Source organism: Pongo pygmaeus, chromosome 5, assembly GCF_028885625.2.
Source record: "Pongo pygmaeus isolate AG05252 chromosome 5, NHGRI_mPonPyg2-v2.0_pri, whole genome shotgun sequence".
NCBI classification, from domain to species: Eukaryota; Metazoa; Chordata; class Mammalia; order Primates; family Hominidae; genus Pongo; species Pongo pygmaeus.
This window is the reverse complement of record NC_072378.2, coordinates 132,514,655-132,538,674: the sequence shown is the minus strand read 5'-3', so window position 1 is coordinate 132,538,674 and position 24,020 is coordinate 132,514,655.

The following is a 24,020-nucleotide window of genomic DNA, read 5'->3' as shown; positions in this document are numbered from 1 at the left end:
TCTGACCAAGGCTCAGATATCACACAGCATGACTTCCTCAGTATTTCAGTGGTTTCAAGAGAGTCATAGAGAAAGCCCAGATTCAAGGAAAAAGGATACAAAAGGTTGTGAGTAGAACAATGTTCACAATAGAATGTTCTGTGGCAATTAAATACATGATGTTTGTCTCCTTTTCTCTTTATCAATAGAAATTATACTTGTCTTTGGGAGTTGCTCTTTGTAAGGTTTTCCCAAATATGCCTAGACATTTTTCTCCTAACAAAGTTGCAACAGTTTCCAGTTTCCCAGAGGGAGGAAGAAATCACAGAAGTCATTGACTGTGATCTGTTGGCATTGGAAACTTGTCCTAGTGGTGAGAAATCTTTTAATTATTCAAGCCAAGTTTAACTTATAAAATAAACACTCTTATGACATGAAAAGCCTCATACAGTCTGTATATGACACCATTACTAATGTAATGAGCTAATGTTAACTGGTCTCTATCATCACTCCACACCATGTTACCTTTTTGCATAATATAAAGTCCTTTTCTGAATTTGAAGCAAACCTCTAATCTCATTAATTTATTCTGTTGACTAATCTTCTGTATTTTCCTTCTGGTGATTGGTGCCAAGGGAAAACTGGCCAAAGATCTGAGGAGGCTAATAGGATGACATTTGATATACCATGATATTAAAAAAAAAACCTAATCTGGAAAAATTAACATGAGATCAACCTATTTTTATTGCTAACGAAAGTAAAGGGATGGTGTTGCCTTCATTTTCAATATTTTGAAATTTTTAAGTAGGTATAAAAAAATCCCTTTTGCCACATATTTTAGGCCCTTGAAACAAACAACTTCTAGGCTGTAAAACAAAACTATATACAGTTTTGTAAAATTTTAATTTTTAATTTTTGTGGGTACATAGTAGTTGTATATATTTATGATTTACATGAGATATCTTGATACAGGCATGCAATGCTTCATAATCACATCAGGGTAAATGGAGTATCCATCATCTTGAGCATTTATCCTCTATGTACAAACAAGCCAATTATACTCTTTTAGTTATTTTAAAATGTACAATTAAATTAGTTTTCACTATATTCATCCAGTTGTGCTAGCAAATACTAGGTCTTATTCATTCTTTCTATTTTTTGTACCCATTAGCCTTTCAAACTTCCTTCTCAGCCCCTGACTACCCTTCCTCTGGTAACCATCCTTCTACTCTCTAGCTCCACGTGTTCAATTGAAAAACTATGCACAGTTTTGATTGTGCCATAAATGGTCTAATCGAAAACAAAGACTTTTTTTCTTCCTGTTCTGGGTGGACCCCTCTTCTGAGTTGCTTACACATTAAGTCCATAGTTTATAGAAGAACTTCTCCCCTGAAAGGCCAAACATTTTTCTTTTGGGTGATTTTTTAAAAAGTTTAAATACGTCAGAATATAAAATTTTGAGGCCATCCTTACTCTCCTGTGTTCTCATCTTTTTTCTTTTCTTTTTTTTTTTTTTTTTTTTTGCAGCAGGGAAATAGCTTCACGGACTTTTGACAGTGTACTCAAACTATGTATTTCAATATGTCTACTTCAAGATTATGTATCTTCTGTCGGATTATTTACTTGTCAAGTTTGATATATGTGATTAGAAAATAACAGTACTATTATGGTTAGTATCATTTTTCACTACAATTAAGAAAATAACATGTACATATTTTGATTTTAGAATAATAGTAATACTTAATATTATTATACTGACCACTAGATGGAGACAAGCCCTCCTTGCTTCACTCATGATAGTTTTCTCATGGTTGAGTAGAAACCTGCAACAAGAAGAGTCAGCTTATTACAGTACTGGATGTTCAGAATTATAACAGATAATAGAAAGTTTTATTACTGTCAGCATCATAAGTCTCAGAAGCTGTTTAATCTGAGGAATGTGTCCTCTGTTTATACAAAGCATTTTCTATTATCACTGGGTGTCATTTCCAATCTAAATAGTAATGACATTACAAAAGCAAATATTTTTTCTCAATAACTTATCTGTACCTTCAAAATTCACAGGCTTTGCTTCTTGCACTTTTTTAAAAATTGCTTTTTTGAAACATTAAAAAGAGTTGCTCTTTCACTGAGTTCTTAAGGAGACATTTGGTGTTCAACTTTCACGCAAGTTATTTGCTTTGACATAAAATATAAAGCAAACATTTAGAAAAAGCTAACATAAATTCATACTCTATTGCTTAGGTAATGTTTATCACCTAAGAGAGATTGATTTAATAAAATCTAGGTTCTACACATTACTTTATACTTCAGCATCCTCTTAAGATAAGATGTTAACATCTTAACAAGACAAGAATTTGTGCATTCTGTCCAGTGGTCCTCATATTTGCTCACATGTTCTCTTTTATGTATCTTAAAGAAGATAGTCAGTTTTTTCCTTTTTTTTTTAAGAGTAAGATTTCCAGTGTATTGTAAAGAATGAAATAAAATAATTTTAGGACACTGTTCTATCACTGTTTTTAATATTCCAATGAAATCTAAAGCCATATGATATATATATATATTTATATATAATATGATAAATGTAAGTATGAAGAAAATATCATATAAGTATAAAGCCATATGATATATATATGATCATGTAGCCATATGATCTTTAGCATCATCTATTTTTAAAATGCATGATCAAGATTTTCATTTTAATGTTTCTTTTTTACCCCTTGGACTCATGTTTTTCATTCTATTTTTCTTCACAGAATATTATCCTAATATAACATATTTTATGCTTTTAAAAGTCTTATTAAACACACTATGTTTTTCTGGTACAAAATTATGTATCTCTGCCATTAAGTTATATATGCATTTGTTATTTGGTTGTTTTCCATCTTTACCTACTAGAATGCAGACTCCATGTAGACAGAAATGTGTTTTCTGTTTTGTTGCTGTTAAATTCTTATCATTTGAAACAGGGCTCAGTCCAGAGCAGACATTGACTAAATATTTTTTTAATGAATGAAGATGAAATTTAAAAGTTTTCAATTTTTATATGAGGAAGAGGCTCTATGTTGTAAATGTTTCAGCCTAGATTGCATTATCATGACAATTATTGTTAACATAAACCTTTTAAATAATATAAAATATATTAAAATGTTGATAATTATTAAGACAAAAGTAAAGTGTTGTCAGAAATGCAGTTTTTAATGAGATGAATGGAGCTTTTCCTGTTTTCATTAAGTCACATATCCATAGATGAATATTGTTTATTGCTGGATAGAGCTCAGTATCAATTCTATTTCAACTTTTTATTTTCATAGATGTAAATACTAAAACAAGTTCATCATATAAATAATCACGACTCTTTCAAATGCTCCTTAGATGCCATTTATCATATAATTATTTGTCATTGATAGAATTGCAATGATTCATTGGCTAAAGGGTTGATTAAGTTCTTCTTCAATTTTGTTGAAAGTAGAGCATTTAAACTACCTTATTGGCAAGACGGTGTTACCCAGAGGCACCATTGTTTCCAACTGTCCATTTAACTTCTTAGAAGTATATACCCCTAGATGTACTGCCGGGCGCGGTGGCTCACGCCTGTGATCCCAGCACTTTGGGAGGTCGAGGCGGGCGGATCACGAGGTCAGGAGATCGAGACCAGCCTGGCTAACACGGTGAAACCCCGTCTCTACTAAAAATACAAAAATTAGCCGGGCTTGGTGGCAGGCGCCTGTAGTCCCACCTACTCGGGAGGCTGAGGCAGGAGAATGGTGTGAACCCGGTAGGCGGAGCTTGCAGTGAGCCAAGATCGTGCCACTGCACTCCAGCCTGGGTGACAGAGAGACTCCGTCTCAAAAAAATAAAAAGAAAAGCTGACAATCACAAAGAAAGGGGTAATAGTGAAAGAAAAGGAGGGACGATATTGGCTTCAGTTCCATCAGAGTTTCTTGGGTCCTCACGCAAATTACGTGAAGGAAGCGTACAAATGAAATTAAAGACCTAGAAATGTATTGCCTTAAAGCTATACCTCCTACTATTTATTTTTTGTGTATATGCAAATTATGTTAATTTATAGGTTATAGTTCCAGGCCACCATTTAATTTCACTGTGACAGCCTGAGTCCCACTACTTTGAGCTGACACAGCTAAAGCAGAGTAATACCCTATCTGACGGTGGTGGAAATTGTGCCAGTCTTAAATACCCCACAATAATGATAGGAAAGCTGTTCCAATTGGGCAAATAAACTGATACGTGGAGCGTTAAATGATAATGCGCTCATCTATCAGAATAATCTTCCCATCTGATGATCATGACTGGTCATAGGTCAATTCAGGGACAGTTGTGTTTTCCAAAAGATTAGTCATCTGAGCCAGAATAGGATCTCTATTTAATATAAGAACTATAATTTACTGAAAAATTGTGGAGAAGCTTGCTCAATTAAACACATTATTTCTAGTCTTCATGGTAATCTAACCTAGTAAGAAAAGTATTGTTATCTCCATCTGCTAATTAAAATATGAGGATAAAGGATGTTGAGTAACTTGCCTAAGGTCACATAAGAAGTGATAAGTAGCACAGTGGTCACATAAAGAACACATGTTGCAATGTCCACCCCAAATAATAATAACAATAAGTAACATTTATTGAGCATTTACTATTGTTAAGCTCAGTGTTCCAGCTGCTGAGCTTGAAGGATAGAGCACCAAGACGCTTTGTTAGGAAATAGCAGAGCCCAGATTCAAACCAGGCAGCCTGAGTCCAGAGCCCAATTTTTTTTTTTTTTTTTTTTGAGACAGCGTCTTGTTCTGTCACCTAGGCTGGAGTGCAATGGCGTGATCTTGGCTCACTGCAACCTCCGCCTCCTGGATTCAAGCTATTCTTGTGCCTCAGCCTCCTGGGTAGCTGGGACTACAGGTGTGCACCACCACGCCAGGCTAATTTTGTATTTTTAGTAGAGATAGGGTTTCACCATGGTGGCCAGGCTGGTCTCGAACTCCTGATCTCAAGTGATCCACCTGCCTCAGCCTCCCAAAGGATTACAGGTGTAAGCCACCACGCAGGGCCAGAGCCCAAACTCTTATTCACTCCCATATGGCACCTACGAAAGTCAATCGTTAAAATTTGTAACTACATTAGAACAACAGAAAGGGAACATCTCACTGATTAGAATCTAGGGAAAATGCCTGAAATATAGAAAGCAAATAGAAGCAGAGCAGCATTAGGCAGATAATGGGAGCAGACACTGGAGAGGAGGTGGATGCAGAGGAGACAGAGGCAGTGGTCATCCTCAGGGTAATTAACTGGGCATCATAGCAAGAGCATCTAGGAAAACAGACTCCCAGTATGTTACTTCTTGGCCGGCCAGGATGTCTGCATCCTCAGGCACTAGCATGTGGGAGTTTGGGTCTGAGAAATAAGGCAGAATTCCAAGTGGTTGGCAAGACTGAGAAGTGGAGTGTACTCACACCCAGGAGACCTGCTGCTGATGCACTTGGTCCAGTAGCACATTCTGCACCCTCAAGAACATCTTTCAAACACACTGCTGCACAAATTCCAGCAGCTCATTACAATCCTTAACCCTTACCTGGGTTATGCAAATATGCAGCAGACAATCTAATCAGAAATTTCAGCCATAAAATGAAGAGCAAAATCAAGAATCATCAAACGTTTAAGAATACAGTAAAAGGGGGCCGATGTATTTAAGTACGGTAAACACATTATGCATATCTGAAAAACCCAGAATGCGGCAAGTGAACATTTAACTCATAAAAAATAATTAAACAAAGATCATAAAAATTAAAGCTAAATCAATTCAGTGCTGGTAGATGAAACAAAATGGGTCACTTGTTCATAACTGTTGAAGATAATTTAATGGTAAGTACATGGGTTTTACTATTTCTATTTTAACATATATCTGAAATTTTCAATAATAAAAGGCTAAAATCAAATATTTAAAAAGCTATATAGAAAAATCAATATGGTAGAAAATTAAGCCAAGGGATTCTTACTGAACATACCACAAAAGATAAAGAGAATGAACATATCAAAGAAAAATTAAATGACAGGAAAGGCAGATCTTGCAGTTGTAACATTATCTTGTAGGAGTTACTTTAGTGATGGGCCACAATATACAATCATGTACCCTATAATAACATTTTGACCAACAACCAATGACATATATGACAGTGGTCCCAGAAGATTATAATACTGTATTTTTACTATACTATGTACTATGGAGTACAATGTGATACGATACATGTATAAAATGTGGAATGATTAAATCAAGGCAATTAACATATCCATCACCTCAAATATTTATCATGTTTTGTGGGAGAATCTTTGAAATTTACTCAGTGATTTTGAAATACACAGTACATTATTAATAACTATAGCCACCATGTTGCACAATAGATCACACAAAAAAATTATTCTTCCTTCCTAAAATGAAACTGGGTATCTTTTGATCAACATTCTCCTGTTCCCCTCCTACTCAGTCTTTAGGAACCACCATTCTACTCTCTGCTTCCATGAATTTAGTTGTTCTAGATTCCACATGTAAGTGAGAATACACAGCATTTGTCTTTTTTTTTTTTTTAACACAGATGTCCTTTTCACACCCTGGCTTTCTCAATTATACTGATCCTTATTTTCTATATTTCTGTTGGCATCCTTTGCATAGCCATAACCCAAAGAGTTATATTTAAGTGCTTTTTTTCTAAAGAAAACGTTTTATTTCCTCATTCACATACATTGTGGTTTAAAGGATATTTTAGCTTACCAAGTAAATGACGTGTCCCTTACTATTAGAAATCACTTTTAAAAAAATTTTCAATCACAGGCACCCAAAGTCAGTGGCTATTTTCAATTGGCAGTGGATTCGAGCTCTAGCTCTCTTTTTTATGCCCTGTCATCCCACTCAAGTGGTTAATGATCAGCAGATATCTACAGAATATTGGAGAAGCATAACAGGAATCATTAAGGCAAATAATTTACCATTTCATGTGGGTTATTTCCCCTCAAGTTCTTTCTCTTTTATGTAAAGGTTTTTGTGTATCAATTTTTCATAAGAAGGAATAAGTAATTTTCTTAACCTGTTGAGTATTATTACCAATGATTTATCAGAAAGGTAAATATAAATGATTTCAGATTTTACTGTATTCTTGATTGTTCCTGGAATGGAAGTATCTTTATTTTCTGGAAAACCACACTTAAAAAAAAAAAAAAGAAAAGAAAAACATGTGTCCCCTCTTGTTAGCCTCTTGCCAGGGGCTGTGGCTCTGTAGAAAACTGTGGTCTCTTCAGACCAGGTAATGAGCAGAGCTACCTTCTCTCTTCATGTCTCGATCTGCAAATTCCTAATCATACCTTGGAGCAGAAGCCTCAGACTGACATTGAATAAGCTGGGTCTTGATTTTAGTGGAGGAAGTGGCAAACTATCACATAAGAAGACATGGTGACAGAGTGGTAAAGGGAGAAAGGAAACAAGATCCTCTCTCTCTAAAATGAGAGTGAAAATAAAACTGTTAATAAGTAATATGTAAAGGGAAAGATAAATGAATTTATTAGAAAATAAAAGTGCTTGGAAATTAAATGAATATAGATTTAATTCAAGAAAATAGAAAAAGAGTGGAATAAGCTGAAAGAAGGGAGAAAGGATGTTACATATGTAAAAGCAAAAATTCATAAAATGAAAACAAAGGAACAATAGTATCAGGAACTAAAATCTGGTTCTTTTTACAAGACTGATAAAGTGGAAAAAAGATATAAATAAATAACAAATAAAATAATAATAGGACATGATTATAGATCCAATGGCAACTTTTGAAATCATTTATGAATATTATTAATAACTTCCATCCAATACATTTTAATATTTAGATAAAATGCATAATTTATAGAAGAATTAACAAAAATTATGTTGGGAAGGAAAAGAAAACTTAAAAAATAATAACTATTAAACCTTGGCACAATTAAAGCAATTATTTCAGTATTCTAGAGTGTCCCGACCCCTTTCTCCAACATTAAGGCTAGAAAATTTAATAAGTGAACTTATAAAACTTTCAAGGAACAAATAACCTCTACTATGTGTATACTGTGAAAGAAATGAACATTATCCAACTGGTTCTATTAGATTAATTTATGCTTATTATCAAAGCCAAAAAAGATAGCACAAGAAAAGTCAACTACATGGACAAATCTTGTTGTGAACCAGAGAGGAAAATTTAAATAAAGTATTAGGAAATTAAATATAACGTTTATTAAGGATATATTAATAAGTTAAAAGAAGAAAGTCGTATAATGAACTTAATATTGTTGAAAGAAAATTTAAGAGAATATGCTCATGACTCATGATTGAAGAGGATTTCACCGTAGATAAATTGGAGTATATGAATTTTAAGAACCTCTATTCAGCCAGAAATAAAAAACATGCTGTGAACAAAGTTTTGAAAAATCTACAATTTGGAGTATGCATTTACAACTGTGATATCCAACAAAGGATTACTCTACAGAAATAAAGAATAAGTTCTACAGATATAGCAGAACCAAGTGATGGATTTGAATAGAATCCAATAGCTAAAATCCAGTAAGTACTGTGAAAAAAGATGCTAGCAAAAAATTAAAATTTAAAAAATACACATCAGATTAACAAAAGTATATCTATTGTTGACAATACCCAGTGTTGGATAAGATCTGAAGCCTAGTGGAAATGTAAATTGCCACATCCATTTTGAAGAGTAGTTTGGTTATATTAAACAGAGATGAAAACTAAATAATCTCTTATTTATGTATTCAAAGAGATATTTATGAAAATGTTCATAGCATCATTGAGTAATAGCAAAAAAAGAGGAAAACATTACACATATAAATTGTGGAAAAAATCTTGTAATAGATATGGCATAGCAGTGAAAATGAATGAACTGCAGCTGCATATATCAACTTGACTGGGTTTTTTCCAAGATGGCAGATTAGAGGCTTTCAGCATGACTCAGCCCCTTGGAAACAGCAATATAGTAGATAAAAATCAACTTTATGAGCTTTAATTCAAGAAGGAAAACAGAGACCCACCAGAATCATGAAGGACACCCCAGATCCCAGGGAGGAGAATGCTAGCAAACAGCCTCTGTGATGGTGTCTGGCTGATAAAGGTCAGTAAAGCCTAAGTATGTGAGAGAGGCAGAGAGCCTCCCTCTGTGAATCATCTTTCCCCCAGAGATCTGAGCAACCCAGGCCGAGAAAGAGCACTTTGTTTCTCCCAGGCCCTGGAGCTAACTTGGGGAGAGGCTTGGAGATGCTGTGAGGGAAAGACATGGTCTTTTCCCAGACCTGGGACTGAGAGGATGCCATTTTTAATTTGGGAACATACAAATTCAGCCACTCTTAGGTGACCCAACAGCATGGTCATGCAGGCATTTTAATCTCAGGCCAGAGATTGGAGCGCCTGCTATGGAGCAGCATAGGGGCTTCCACAACCAGGACTGTGGAAAGTGCCCCAGCAGTAGGTTTTTGAATTGTATTCTTTCCTATCACAAGCCTGGGGCAGGAGGAGAGCTGCTACAGCTGCAATTTCTCCCGAGCAGAAAGACTTGCAGCCAAGAGCAGCTTGGGGACCTGGAACTGATCTGTGTGTGCCATTTCTGGGTGTCCCAGGCTGCTCCCCTGAGGTCATGGTGCAGCAGGGCCCTCTCCACTCTATGCCCAGGCAGATTTCCAGGCATTCAAAACACATATTTGCCTGGCTCATTTGCACTTATTTGCAGCTTCAGCTGCACCATCTTTCCTGGGCATGGATTATGGTACAGTGAGGACCTCTTCGCTCCATGTCCATGCAGATCTCCAGGGATTTGCAGCACACACTCACCTAGATCAGCAGTCTGAGGTGCCCCACACTTCCTGTGCAGAGATTCTGGTTCAGGGGGGACTGCTATGCTACACACCCAGACACACAGACCTCCAGGCATTCAGAGTACCTGCTTGCCTGATCCAGAAGCCTGAGTTGTCCCATCCCTCCTGTGCAGAGACCTTATGCAGCAAAAGCCCTCTCCACTCCACTCCTGAGCAGATCTCCAGACATTCAGGGGCACCCACTCATCTGGATCAGCAGCCTGAGCTGCCCCACCCTGCCTGTGCAGAGATTCTGGTGTGGGGAGGCCCTCTCTGCTTCATGACCAGGGAGATCTTCAGGAATTTAGAGACACCTGTTCTGCTTCACCAGCCTGAGCCACCCCGCCCTTTCTGAGTATAGATTATGGTGTAGTGGGGCTCTTTCTGCTCTACACTCAGGTAGATCTTCAGGCATTTGGAGCACCAGATGGCCCAAATCAGCAACTTGTGCCACCCCACCCTACCAGTATGGAGATTCTGGTGCAGGGGGTCTGTCTGTACTACACACTCAAGCAGATCTCTAGACATTCAGAGCACCTGCTTGCCTGGTCCATGATCCTGAGTTGCCGCATCTCTCCATGCAGAGAGTTTAATGAAGGGGATGCCCTCTATCTGCTCCACACCCAGGCAGATCTCCAGGCATCTGGAGCACACACTCTCCCGGGTTAGTAGTTTAGGACATTCCACATTCCTGTGTGGAGAACTTGGAGACAGAGAGGTTTTCCAGTTCCATGGCTAGGCACACCTCTAGGCATTTGGTGACCATGCACTGGATTCTCCCATGGTGCCAGTGCGTGTGCCTGCCATCAGGGGACCTGAAGGTGGACCTGCCCAGGCTGGCCCCACCCTTTGTTGTTCCCACACCCTGGGGCTGAGCAGGGAGATCACACCACTGTGCATTCTATGAATCAGCCCATTGCCTGAGGCAACAGAGAGCTTCTGACAGTAAATAGGGATCAAGTATATTCCTAACTATGTTGGCTGTAGCTGACTCTTACCTATAAGGACCGTTTACTGGCTTATAGGTGAAACTGCACAGCCCAATATAAAACCTAATAAAGAAGTGCCATAGAAGCAAAGCCAAAAGGTTGTACCCTGTATTCTCTATAGTTGCACCCCCGAGGAGTGGGGGGAAAGGGAAAGAGAAAGAAAAAACATAATATTATAGGAAAAGAAAGAAAAAAGAAAAAGTCCTACTCTCATGAAAATAATTACAAAAATTAGAAGTGCCAGTGTCTCTCAATGAGAAAGAACCAGCCCAAGAATACTGGCACCATGAAAAAGCTGAATGTAGTGACACCACCAAGGGATTGCACTAGCTCTCCAGCAATGGTCCCTAATGAAAATGGAAACTCAGAAATGACAGAAAAAGAATTCGAAGTATCAATTGCAAGGAAGCTCAATGAGATCCAAGATGGACTGAAAGTCAATACAAAGAAACTACTAAAGCAATCCAGGAAATGAAGGGAGAGATAAACATTTTATTTAAAAAATCAATCAAAGCTTCCAGAATTGAACACTTAAGAAATTTCAAAATACAATGGAAACTTTTATCAATAGACTGGAATAAGCAGAAGAAAGAATTTCAGAGACTGAGTACTGGTTTTTCAAAGTAACACAGTCAGACAAAATTTTTTTTAAAAAGAATTTTTAAAATGAACAAAGTTTTCAAGAAATATGGGATTATGCAAATTACCAAACCCATGAATTATTGGTATACCTGAGAGAGAACAAAAAATAAACAATCTGGAAAACATATTTGAGGGAATAATTCAAGAAAAATTTCCTAATCTTGCTGGACAGGTAGACATCCAGACACAAGAAATCCAGAAAATACCTGTGAGATAATATACAAAATGAACATCACCAAGGCATAAAGTCACCAGATTGTCCAAGGTCAATGCTAAAGAAAAAATCTTAAAGGATGCTAGAGAAAAAGATTAGATCACATATGAAGGGAACCCCATCAGGCTAACAGCTGACTTCTCAGCAGAAACCTTACAAGCCAGGAGAGATTGGGGGGCTATCTTCAGCATTCTAAAAGAAAAGAAATTTCAACAAATAATTTCATATCTCACCAGACTAAGCTACATAAGGAGTTTTTCCAGAAAATCAAGAGCTAAGAACTCATTACCACTAGACCGACATTACAAGAAATACTTAAGGGAGTTCTAAACACGGAAATGAAAGAACAATACCTGCTACAACAAAAACACATTTAAGTACATAGCACTCAGACTTTGTAAAGCAACCACACAATAGAAACTCCAAAGCAACCAGCTAACAATGTTATGATAGCATGAAAACCTCACATAACAATATTAACCTTGAATTTAACTGGTTTAAACTCTACAGTTGAAAGGCACACAGAGGCAATTTGGATTAAAATACAAGACCCACCCGTCTGCTGTCTTCAAGAGACCCATCTCGCATGTAATGACACGCATAGGCTCAAAGTAAAGGATTAGAGAAAGATCTATCACGCACATGGGAAACAAAAAAGAGCAGGGGTCACTATTTTTTATATCTGATGAAACAGACTTTAAACCAACAACAGTAAAACAACAACAACAACAACAACAAGAACCAAAGAAGGGCATTACATAATAATAAAGGATTGAATTCAACAAGACTTAACTATACTAAATATATATGTACCCAACATTGGAGCAGTCAGATTCATAAAACAAGTATTTATAGACCTATGAAAAAACTTAGACAGCCACACAATAATAGTGGGAAACTTTAACACCCCACTGACAGCATTAGATCATCAAAGAAGAAAAATAGCAGACAGATTCTGGACTTAAACTTGATGCTTTACCAATTGGACCTAATAGACATCTACATAATACTCCACCTAACAACCACAGAATATATATTCTTCTCATCTGCACACAGAACATATTCCAAGATTGATTACATGCTCAGCCATAATGTACATCTCAATAAATTAAAAGAAAATAGAAATCATACCAATCACACTTTTGGACCACAATGGAATAAAAATAGAAATCAATACTAAGAAGATCTCTAAAAACCACACAATTACATGGAAATTAAACAACTTGCTTCTGAATGACTTCTGGGTAAACAATGATATTAAGGCAGAAGTAAAAAAATTATTTGAAGTAATTGAAAACAGAGATACAACATACCAAAATCTCTGGGATGCAGCAAAAGCAGTGTAAAGAGGAAAGTTTATAGTGCTAAATGCCTAACTTAATAAGCTAGAAAGATCTCAAAATAAAGATCTAACATCACACCTGCAGGAACTAGGAAAACAAGAACAAACTAACTCCAAAGCTAGCATATGAAAAGAAATAACTAAAATTAAATCAGAAATAAATGAATTTGAGACCCAGAAATCCATACAGAAAAGATCAACGAATCCAAAAGCTGGTTCTTTCAAAGGGTAAATAAGATTGATAGACCACTAAATAGATTAACAAAGAAAAAGAAAGAGAGAAAATCCAAATAAGCACAATCAGAAATGACAAAGGTGATATTACAGTTGATCCCCACAGAAACACAAAGATCCTCAGAGACTATCTGAACACCTCTATTACACAAACTAGAAAATCTAGAGGAAATGGGTAAATTCCTAAAAACTCACATTCTCCCAAGATTGAATCAGGAAGAAATTGAAACACTGAAAAGATGAATATCAAGTTCCAAAATTGAATCAGTAATAATACACCTACCAACCAAAAAAAAAGACCCAGACCAGAGAGATTTTACAGCAGAATTCTACCAGACATACAAAGAAGAGTTGGTACCCACTCTATTGAAACTATCCCCCAAAAAATGAGGAGGAAGGACTCCTTTCTAACTCATTTTATAAAGCCAGCATCACCCTGATACCAACACCTGGCAAAGATGCAATGAATAAAGAAACTGCAGGCCAACATCCCTGATAAACATAGATGTAAAAATTCTCAACAAAATACTAGCAAAGTGAATTCAACAACATATCAAAAAGTTAATTCACCATGATCAAGTAGGCTTTATTCCTGGGATGCAAGTTTCATTCAGCATACACAAATCAGTAAATACAATTCACTACATAAATAGAATTAAAAACAAAAACTAAAAGATCATCTCAATAGATGTGGAAAAAGCTTTCAATAAAATGCAACATCCCTTCATGATAAAAATCCCTAAGAAACTAGGTATCAAAGGAACATACCTCAAAATAACAAGAGCCATTTATGAGAAACCCACAGCTGACATCATGCTGAACAGGCAAAAAGTGGAAGCATTCCCTTTGTGAAATGGAACGAGACAAAGATGCCTATTTTCACCACTCCCATTCAATGTAGTACTGGAATGCTAACCAGAGCAATCAGGCAAGAGAAAGAAATAAAAGGCACCCAAATAGGGAAAGAAGTCAAGCTATCTCTCTTCATGGATGACCTGATTCTACAACTAGTAAGCCCTAGGGATTCCACCAAAATGTTCCTGGAACTGATACACAACTTCAGTAAAGTTTCAGGACACAAAATCAATGTATGAAATTCAGTAGCATTTGTACATATCAATAATATGCAAGCTGAAAGCCAAATCAAAAATACAATCCCATTTACAGTAGCCAAAAAAAAAAAAAAATACCTAGGACTACATCTCACCAAGGAGGTGAAATATATTTACACCAAGAAGAACAAAGCACTGCTAAAAGAAATAACTTACGTCAAATAAATGGAAAAATATTCCATGCTCATGAATTGAAAGAATCAACATAATGTAAATGGTTATTCTGCCCAAAGCAATCTATAGATTCAACACTATTCCTATCAACCTACCAAAATTTTTCATAAAACTAGAAAAAAACTATTCTATGTGTCAGTAACAGACACATAGATCAATGGAACAGAAAAGAGAACCTAGAAATAAAGCCACACACCTGCAGCCATCCAATCTTTGACAAAATAAACAAAAACAAAAACAATGTGGAAAGGACTCCCTATCCAATCAATGGTGCTGGGATAACTGACTAGTCATATGCTGAAGAATGAAACTGGACTCCTACCTTTCACCATATACAAAAAGCTGCTCAAAATGAATTAAACATGTCATTGTAAGACCTCAAACTGTAAGAATCCTAGAAGAAAACCTAAGAAACATCAGTCTGGGCATTGGCCTTGGGAAAGAATGTATGATTAAGTCCTCCACAGCAATTACACAAAAATGAAAATTGACAAGTGGAACCTAATTAGGCTAAAGAGCTTCTGCACAGGAAAAGTAACCATCAACAGAGTAAACAAACAACTTACAGAATGGGAGAAAATATTCGCAAACTATGCTTCCTGTGAAGATCTAGTGTCCAGAATCTGTAAGAAACTTGAACAGTTGAATAAGCAAAAAATAAATAACCCCATAAAAATGTTTAAAAGACATAGAGATTTCTCAAAAGAAGACATACAAGCAGCCAAAAAACATATGAAAAACATGTTTCATATCATTAATCATCAGAAAAATACAAATCAAAACCACAATGGATACTATCTCACACCAGTCAAAATGGCTGTTAATAAAAAGCCTAAAAAAACAACAGATGCTGGCAAGGCTGCAGAGAAAGGGAACACTTATACACTGTTGTTGGGAATGTAAATTAGTTCAGCAACTGTGTAAAGCAGTTTAGAGATTTCTCAAAGAAATTAAAACAGAACTACCATATGACCAAGCAATCGCATTACTGGATATATGTGTCCACAAGAAAATAAATCATCCTACCAAAAAGACAGATGCACTCATATGTTGATTGCAACACTATTCACAATAGCAAAGACATGGAATTAATCTGGGATAAAGAAAATGTGGTACATATACACCATAGAATACTATGCAGCCATAAAAAAAGAACAAAATCATGTCCTTTGTGGCAGCATGGATGCAGCTGGAGGTCATTATCCCAAGTGAATTGATGCAGGAACAGAATACCAAATACTGCCTCTTCTCAGTTACAAGTGGGAGCTAAATACTGGGTACTCATGAACATAAAGATAGGAACAATAGAAACTGGGGACTACTGGGGTGGGGGACAAGCAGTGAAAAACTAACTATTGGGTATTATGCTGAGCACCTGGGTGATGGGATCATTTGTACCTCAAACCTCAGCATCACACAATATATCAGGTTGCTAACCCGCACATACCCTCCCTGAATTTAAAATAAAAGTTGAAAAGAAAATTTAATTAAATCTCAATTACAATATTAAGAAAATACATTACCAAAAAATACATACAATATGATACCATTTATGTAAAATATGAAAACATGCCAAGCAGTGTTGGACATTGTGCTATAATAATGTTATAATAATGTAAACATGCATGAGAAAAATAAATAATCAGATTCAGGTTGGTGATTATCTTGTGGAAGTTAGAGAGGGAGGAAGGAAAACATAAGACATGAGAGAGGTAGAGAGGGAACCCCAATCATATTTGTAATAAGTATTGCTTTAAAGAAAACCCTAAAAGTTGAAGCAAGTATGGCAAACTGGTAGAACTTGATAGAGCTGGGTAGCTGGGTCTTGGTTCCAGATACTTAATTGTCACATATTTGAAACATTTCTTTTCTTTTCTTTTCTTTTCTTTTAATTGAGCCCAAGTTTCACTCTTGACGCCCAGGCTGGAGTGCAGTGGCGTGATTTCGGCTCACTGCAACCTCCGCTTCCCAGCTTCAAGTGATTCTCCTGCCTCAGCCTCCTGAGTAGCTGGCATTACAGGCATGCACCACCACAGCCGGCTAATTTTTGTATTTTTAGTAGAGATGGGGTTTCACCACATTGGCCAGCCTGGTCTCAAACTCCTAACCTCAGGTGATCTGCCTACCTCAGCCTCCAGAAGCGCTGGCATGAGGCACTGCACCCAGCCTGAAATATTTCTGATAACCAAAGTAAGGGCATTAAAAACACAAGAAATCAGAAACCATCTTTTTAAAAATGGGTTTGGGAAAGTGTTTTATATAGGGTGGAGTTGGATTAAAAGATACAATTTGCTGCTCCAAACGCTGGGACCCTCATTTAAGGAAATGATGTCCTTTTCTTAACATCAGTCTTCTGGCTAGTTCAGGCCCATTTTCCCTGACCATATGAATTTTTCCAAATGGGATCTTTCAGCAGTATGCTTTTCAGCAATAAGGATACAGGGGTTTTATGGGATCAGAATCTTTAGACAGTATGATCATTAAGAGAACGTTAAACTGAAAAGTCAGAAGAAGAGAAAAAATTCACGGAATTCAAATGTAAGATTAGACATTTGTTAAGGAACAAACATGCCACATATATACATCTTATGTGATTGGGGGGGAATGTTTGTACTGCTTTTTTAGCTGTTTCTGGAAGACTCTTAAAAGTCCTCTTTATAGTCTCATCTGAGCATTTTGTTTTCTTCTTTTCTGGGCATGGTTAACAAATTAAAGAGCCTATTTCCTTTCCACAGCTGTGCGTCATTGCCTTAGGAACTATTATGGGAACGGATTCTAAAGGAGTTACTTCTGCTGTCCAGCAGCAAGAGCTCTTAATATAAACAAGCCTGTAAGCTACCCACATATTGAACAGATGTCTGCGAGCATTCCTGCTGGCTACTCTGTCCTGTGGGACGTCCGCTGTGTATTCCCTGATAGCAGACCCCTGACCTATGAAGTAATGTTGCCCTGAAGACACTGGATGCAAAGACAGGTCTGAAGTAAATTCAGTGAATTTGCTTCCTTATGCAGCCCTTAGAAAGTGATGGCTGCAACATCTGGGAGTTGTGGGAGACTGGATTGTGTTTTATATCTATAGATATTTGTTAATTTTTACTATTTTCATGAAAATGAGAAACTCTAAAACTAAGGCATTTTGGAAAGCTAATATTTTCCAGTAGGGATAAATACATATTTTAAAGTTCCAAATTATTAAATGGCTTAAATGGGTGCATTTTACCAAAGGCCTATTCATAAAATGAGAATTGGATTCAGATTATTTAAAATTAATGCAATAATGAAGCTGATGCTGACTTTCTAATGTACTAAAATAACTAGTCTGACTTCAAATATCTGTATTTATTTTATTTGCTAGACATCCTCACCTTATTAAAATGGAATTTCTTAGCAAGACTAATTTGGAGAATTGAGCAAGTGAGATTTTAGGAAATGGGACAAGAGCTAGAGCAAGATAATGTTCTAGAATATGCAAAGACAAAGGGAACTATGCAGGTGCTTCGATTATCTGAGATGTTTCCAGCCTGCTGAGAATGGACCTGATTGTATATCAAAGTCAGGCTTTCATTCTAACTGACTTTGGGCAATTAAAGTATGTTAGTAAATGGCTTTGGCATATGGTCATCTCAGACTGAGATCACTGATTTCACAGTCCTGAACTTTTAGAGTTGGAGGAGTTTTTAATATTGATAAAGAACTGTGGCCCAGGCAGGACCACACATCATGATGGTATAAGTATCATTTAACCTTATCTTTACCTTTAATTTTTGAGTTCTAAAGGTACTTGTTATAAAAATCTAAAAATATTATTTAAATATATACATACACATATATATATATAAATGTATATATTTAAACAATATATAAATGTATGTATTTATATATTTAAACATATGTATATAAACACTACTCATGAACAGATTTTGACAAAAAAGAAGAAAAAAAATCAAACTCGAATCCGACCAAGACTCTAGATCTTATTAATAATTTATGATAAATTTAAGGGAAAGAAAAATATGTCAGATTACATCATGAGGTTGCAATCAGCAAAATTCAGACAGTGCAAACTCTACTGGATAAGGAGTTGTGTTTCTTCCACACACATAGTTAAGAAAAGAGAAGCTTTAAATGAAAAGAAATGTAACAGACCTACCAATCTAATGTCAATCTTAGTATAAAACTGTGTAGAGGGGTGTGTGTGTATGAAACAAACAGGTAAGTATAAACAATAATTCATTTTTTATACTATTAAGTAACTATTGTTAAAATTATTGTCCTTTTTAAAAAAATTATTTCAGTTTTTTGAGATATAATTGGCAAGTAAATGCTAAATGACGAGTTAACGGGTGCAGCACACCAACATGGCACATGTATACATATGTAACAAACCTGCACGTTGTGCACATGTACCCTAAAACTTAAAGTATAATAATAATAAAATTAAAAAAAGATATACAACATGATGATTTGATATACGTATATATTGTCAAATGATTACCACAATCAACACATCTATCACCTCACTTAGTTACCATTGTGTGTGTGTTTGTGTGTGTGTGTGTGTATGTGTGTGTGGTGAGAACATTGAAAATCTATTTGCTTAGCAAATTTCAAGTATACAATATGGAATTTTCAACTATAGTAATATTAAAAGTTTTTTGGTACAATAATGATATTATAGCTTTTTAAGGGAGTTCTTATCTTTAAGAGATACAAACTATAATATTTACACATAAAATGATAGATGGCTGAGATCTACTTGAAAATAACCTGGCTGGCATGGGGTAGAGTGGATAGGGGTATAGATAAAACAAAACTGTCAACATTCTGATAATTATTGAGAGTGAGTAAGAGACTCGCTGGGCTCCTTAAACTAGTCTTCCAATATGTGTGTTATATTTGAAAATGTCCATAATAAAAAGTTAGAAAAATTTACTGAACACTAAGCTAAAATTTCCATGAAGGCCAGAATTGTGTCTATCTTATTTACCCTTTCATCCCTAGAACATGGCATAGTAGATATATATAATAGCATCTCAATGAGGTCAGAATTTATTAACCAACAATATTTGATATTTTATACTTGAATCTAAAGAGTTTCATTTGCCTTCATGAGGCCTCTGAGAAGTAGGATTCACTATACCTTAAGAAGTAGTGGAAGAACAGGGCTCAAAGAATAAACTCAGTCTATGTGCTGTATGAATTTATTTATGTCCCAACCATTTCTTGATTTAAGTGATCTTTTCAATCTGAGTCTGTCATATACCCTATTACAGAGGTCTTCCAAAAATTCTTCTAGAGTTATTTTAAGGTCTAAGGTCTACTTTATCCTAACTTCCAAAATTCTCAGCAAGTTAATTGATATGTTTTGGCTCTGTGTCCCCACCCAAATCTCATCTCGAATTACAATCCCCACGTGTTGGCGGAGGAGCCTGATGGGAGGCGATTGAATCATGGGAGTGGACACTGCCCCTTGCTGATCTAGTGTTAGTGAGTTCTCACAAGATCTGGTTGTTTGAAAGTGTGTGGCACATGCCCCCTCACTCTCTCTTTCCTGCTCTGCCATGGTAAGACATGCTTGCTTCCCTTTCACCTTCCAACATGATTGTTAACTTTCCTGAGGCCTCCCAGTCATGCGTCCTGTTGAACCTGTGGAACTGAGCCAATTAAACCACTTTCCTTCCTAACTTACCCAGTCTCAGGTAGTTCTTTACAGGAGTGTGAGAACAGACTAATACATTAATTGAATAAATTTTGTTTAGAAATTCAGTATAAAAGATATTCTGCCCTGTGATTGGGGTAAAGTAAAGGAAATATTTAGTCCTCGAGAAGCTAACTTCTATGGTGTGGATTAGGAGCCTACTCTCTGTATAGAAACTGACCCTAACATGTTTAGGAGTTGCTTTGCTCATGAGATATGAGGGACGTCATTTTTTTTCTTCTTCATCTTACTGTCTTGAAACAGTGTCAGAGCAGCTGAACTATAGTGGGGTTATTGGTTATTTGAGTCAGCTGCTGCACTCACATGATATTACTGTAAGCTATGAGCCCTGATATGATTGAAGGAAGAGTTTTTATCACTGATGTCATCCTGGCTTTGGTTGTGGAGCTTTCTTTAAAGTTTCTCTTTGTGTGATAGACATACTTAATCCTATGCAAAGATAAATCTAAATAGTGCTGGACAGTGAACATACATTATCATTTTTTGGTGTCTTTTTGTTGGTGGTGGTTATTGTTTTGTTTTGACCACTGTCTAAGGCAGAAATCTAGTCCAAATTATGACAGACTTCTGACTCATCATTTGGAAAATGGCCTTCCATTTGCCAAAGGTTTATTCAGATGTTTTTATTGTATTATGATTACTATTTCTACTTTTTTCCCTAGAATCTAAAGTTTTTAAGATTAAACTTACAAAATAGAAGGTTATCCTTTAACTATTAAAAAGGGAAAAAACAAAAACCCCAAGATGTGATTATAACTTAGACTAGCCATGAGAATTAATGACTCCAACCCACACTCAACACAAAATTTTATTAGTGTACAGTTTGTACTGTATGCTCTTACATTTCAGTCCGTCATGCCCTAAAAATGTGCTTTTCCACTTGGATAAATAATTGAAAATCACCCAATGTCTAAGGCTAGTTTGCTTCTAATTTCCACTGTGAGGCTATACAACTTTTGGGAACATGTGATCAGTGCCAAACAAGGGCAAAAGTTTACCAACTATAGCTCATTTAGTGTGAGTGTTGGTGTTTGGGCTGTTTCCCACAGAGGATTTTATCCTTAAATGGAGTGTGTCTATTTTTTATTTTACAAGTCCAAGTAACAATTTCATTTTAGTCAACAGCACAATTTTTTATATATATTTTACTGGTTTTGAGTGTTACTTTTGAGCAGACTTTTACATGAATTCACAAAAGTTAATATATTAAAAATAAAACACATATAATAAAAAATAGGCAAAGATGTTCAGAATCATGATATAGGGATGTTCCAGTTGGTTCTATCACTGGGTACCCTAGCTATTTAACAATTCACTACCAGATATCAGTTCTTCTTCTCCTTGTTCCCATACAATTCACCAAAATCAAAGAGTTCTACACACACACAAACACACACACACACACACACACACACGCAGAAAACAAACCTTCTTTTAAAGCCATATCCATTAGAAAGCCCAAATGTGTCATGATCAGCCAATTTCATTGATCAAGTCCAGCCCATTAGGAGGAAACAGGCAATATCTTTGCATGTCTATTTTAAACTTAATAAAAATACAAATTTCATTGAAAGCACTAAAGTGCAATATCTTGGGGTATGTAAAGAACAGGCAGGGCATGGGCCCTATAAACACTACCTGCTCTTCTCCAGAGCTGCTGTGATAAGGGGATCCTAGCTACAGGGTTTCAGTCTGGAAACTTTTTTTCAGTGAACACTTTGGTGTGCCAGTGCCTGGCCAGCAAATGTCAGTTGCTGAGTCAAACCTGAGGCATGCAGAGAAGGCCATCTTCTTAAGTGCCGGTACTGGGCACCTCTGACAAGAATGGCTTGGGCATCTTAGCATCTCAGGGTCTTCCTTCAATTCTACTGATGATGGAAATATATTTTGATCCCTTCGTAGGTTTAGTTTATTTGCTTTTCAAGATCAATATTTTTCCCCCAGCAAACTGATAGACATGATCTTTTAACATAAAAGTAAATTTCACTTTTTAAAGATGCTATTGATAAATTACTAGATTTTTTGAGACAGATGTAAATGGAGATTTTCCAGCTCCAGCAGCAGGCTTAAAGAAAAGTAAAACTATGGTACATACAGGAATATACAATTGTGAACAAAAATTGAAGTATACCTAAGGATGATAAAAAAGTTTACTAGTATATATTACAAAGTTGATAATGTCTCATTAACAAATGCAGTATTCAAAATTCAAAGACAGAAAGTAATAAACTATGACACAAATGAAGCATTGTAGTAAAAACTAGCAAGTTTAAAACTGAGATTAGCTTAGCTGATACAGGACGGTCTTTGACCAATCCTGCTGATACGCAGGAAAGGACATAACCTCAGCAGCCCCATAGCCTGGACTTTCGTTCATTGCCATTAAGAATAACATGAATGTTTTAGTGATCTGTGGCCACTGAAAACCTAACAGTTCCCTCTGGCTCTCAGGGTAGATAATCTGGATCTGCTAATACTTCCACTGATAACTGACTGTATGTCTCTTCCCAAAAGAAAAAAAGTGGATTTGAGTATTTCAATGGGCAGAGTTTCAGTATCTGGCCATCTCTTTAGATGCAGGCTATGATGGGGAAAGATAATAATATTTTTGGGTTATAGACAGGCATTTAACTGTAACCTGTGTAATCTTGCAGGGTGGGGGCTACCTGCAGATAATTACATATAGGCCAAAACCACCTAGAACTGAGTATAAAGGAGAAATAAGTGCAGAATGATGTCCAAGTTTCTCTTTCTGCCTTGAGGGACCAGATGAATGATGGCACTATTCACTGAGGGAAAATAAATCCAGGAGGAAAAGTGAGATTGAGAGGAAGATCAGGCCAGGTGCAGTGGCTGATGTCTACAATCCCAACACTTCAAAGATGAGAGGATCACTTGAGGCCAGGAATTCAAGACCAGCCTGGGAAACATAGCAAGACCTCCCTCTCTCCAAAAAATTTAAAAAACTGAAGAAGGTCCTGCATTCAGTTTTGAAGATGTTCTTGAAGTATTTGAGAAAACTTCAAGTGGATTGGAACAATAGGTAGAGAGAGATACAGTTCTGGATCTGAAGAGATAGATCTATGCTGGAGATAAAGCTGTGGGATTCATCAGCCTATAAAAGATACTTGAAGTCATGGGAGTGAATCAGCTCACCCAGGGATAGTGAGTAGAATCAGAAAAGGCTTAAAAGGCAAAACCCAGGCCGGGTGCGGTGGCTCACACCTGTAATCCCAGCACTTTGGGAGGCCGAGGCGGGCGAATCACGAGGTCAGGAGACCGAGACCATCCTGGCTAACACGGTGAAACCCCGTCTCTACTAAAAATACAAAAAATTAGCCAGGTGTAGTGGTGGGTGCCTGTAGTCCCAGCTACTCGGGAGGCTGAGACAGGAGAATGGCATGAACTTGGGAGGTGGAGCTTGCAGTGAGCCAAGATCGCGCCACTGCACTCCAGCCTGGACGACAGAGCGAGACTCCATCTCAAAAAAAAAAAAAACAAAACAAGGCAAAACCCTGAGAAACATCATTATGTGCAGGTAAATGGAGGAAGGGAAACACAAAGAGACAGAAAAAGATTGGTCAGAGATAAGAAAGGATGGGAAAACCAAGGAGGTAACAAGGGAAGTTGAACAATGGAAGTAGAAGGCATATGACAGTGAATTGAGATTTTATTAGACAATAAGCAAGTGTCAGAATTATGAACTTAATTTTTAAAAAACTATTTGTCTGTCAAA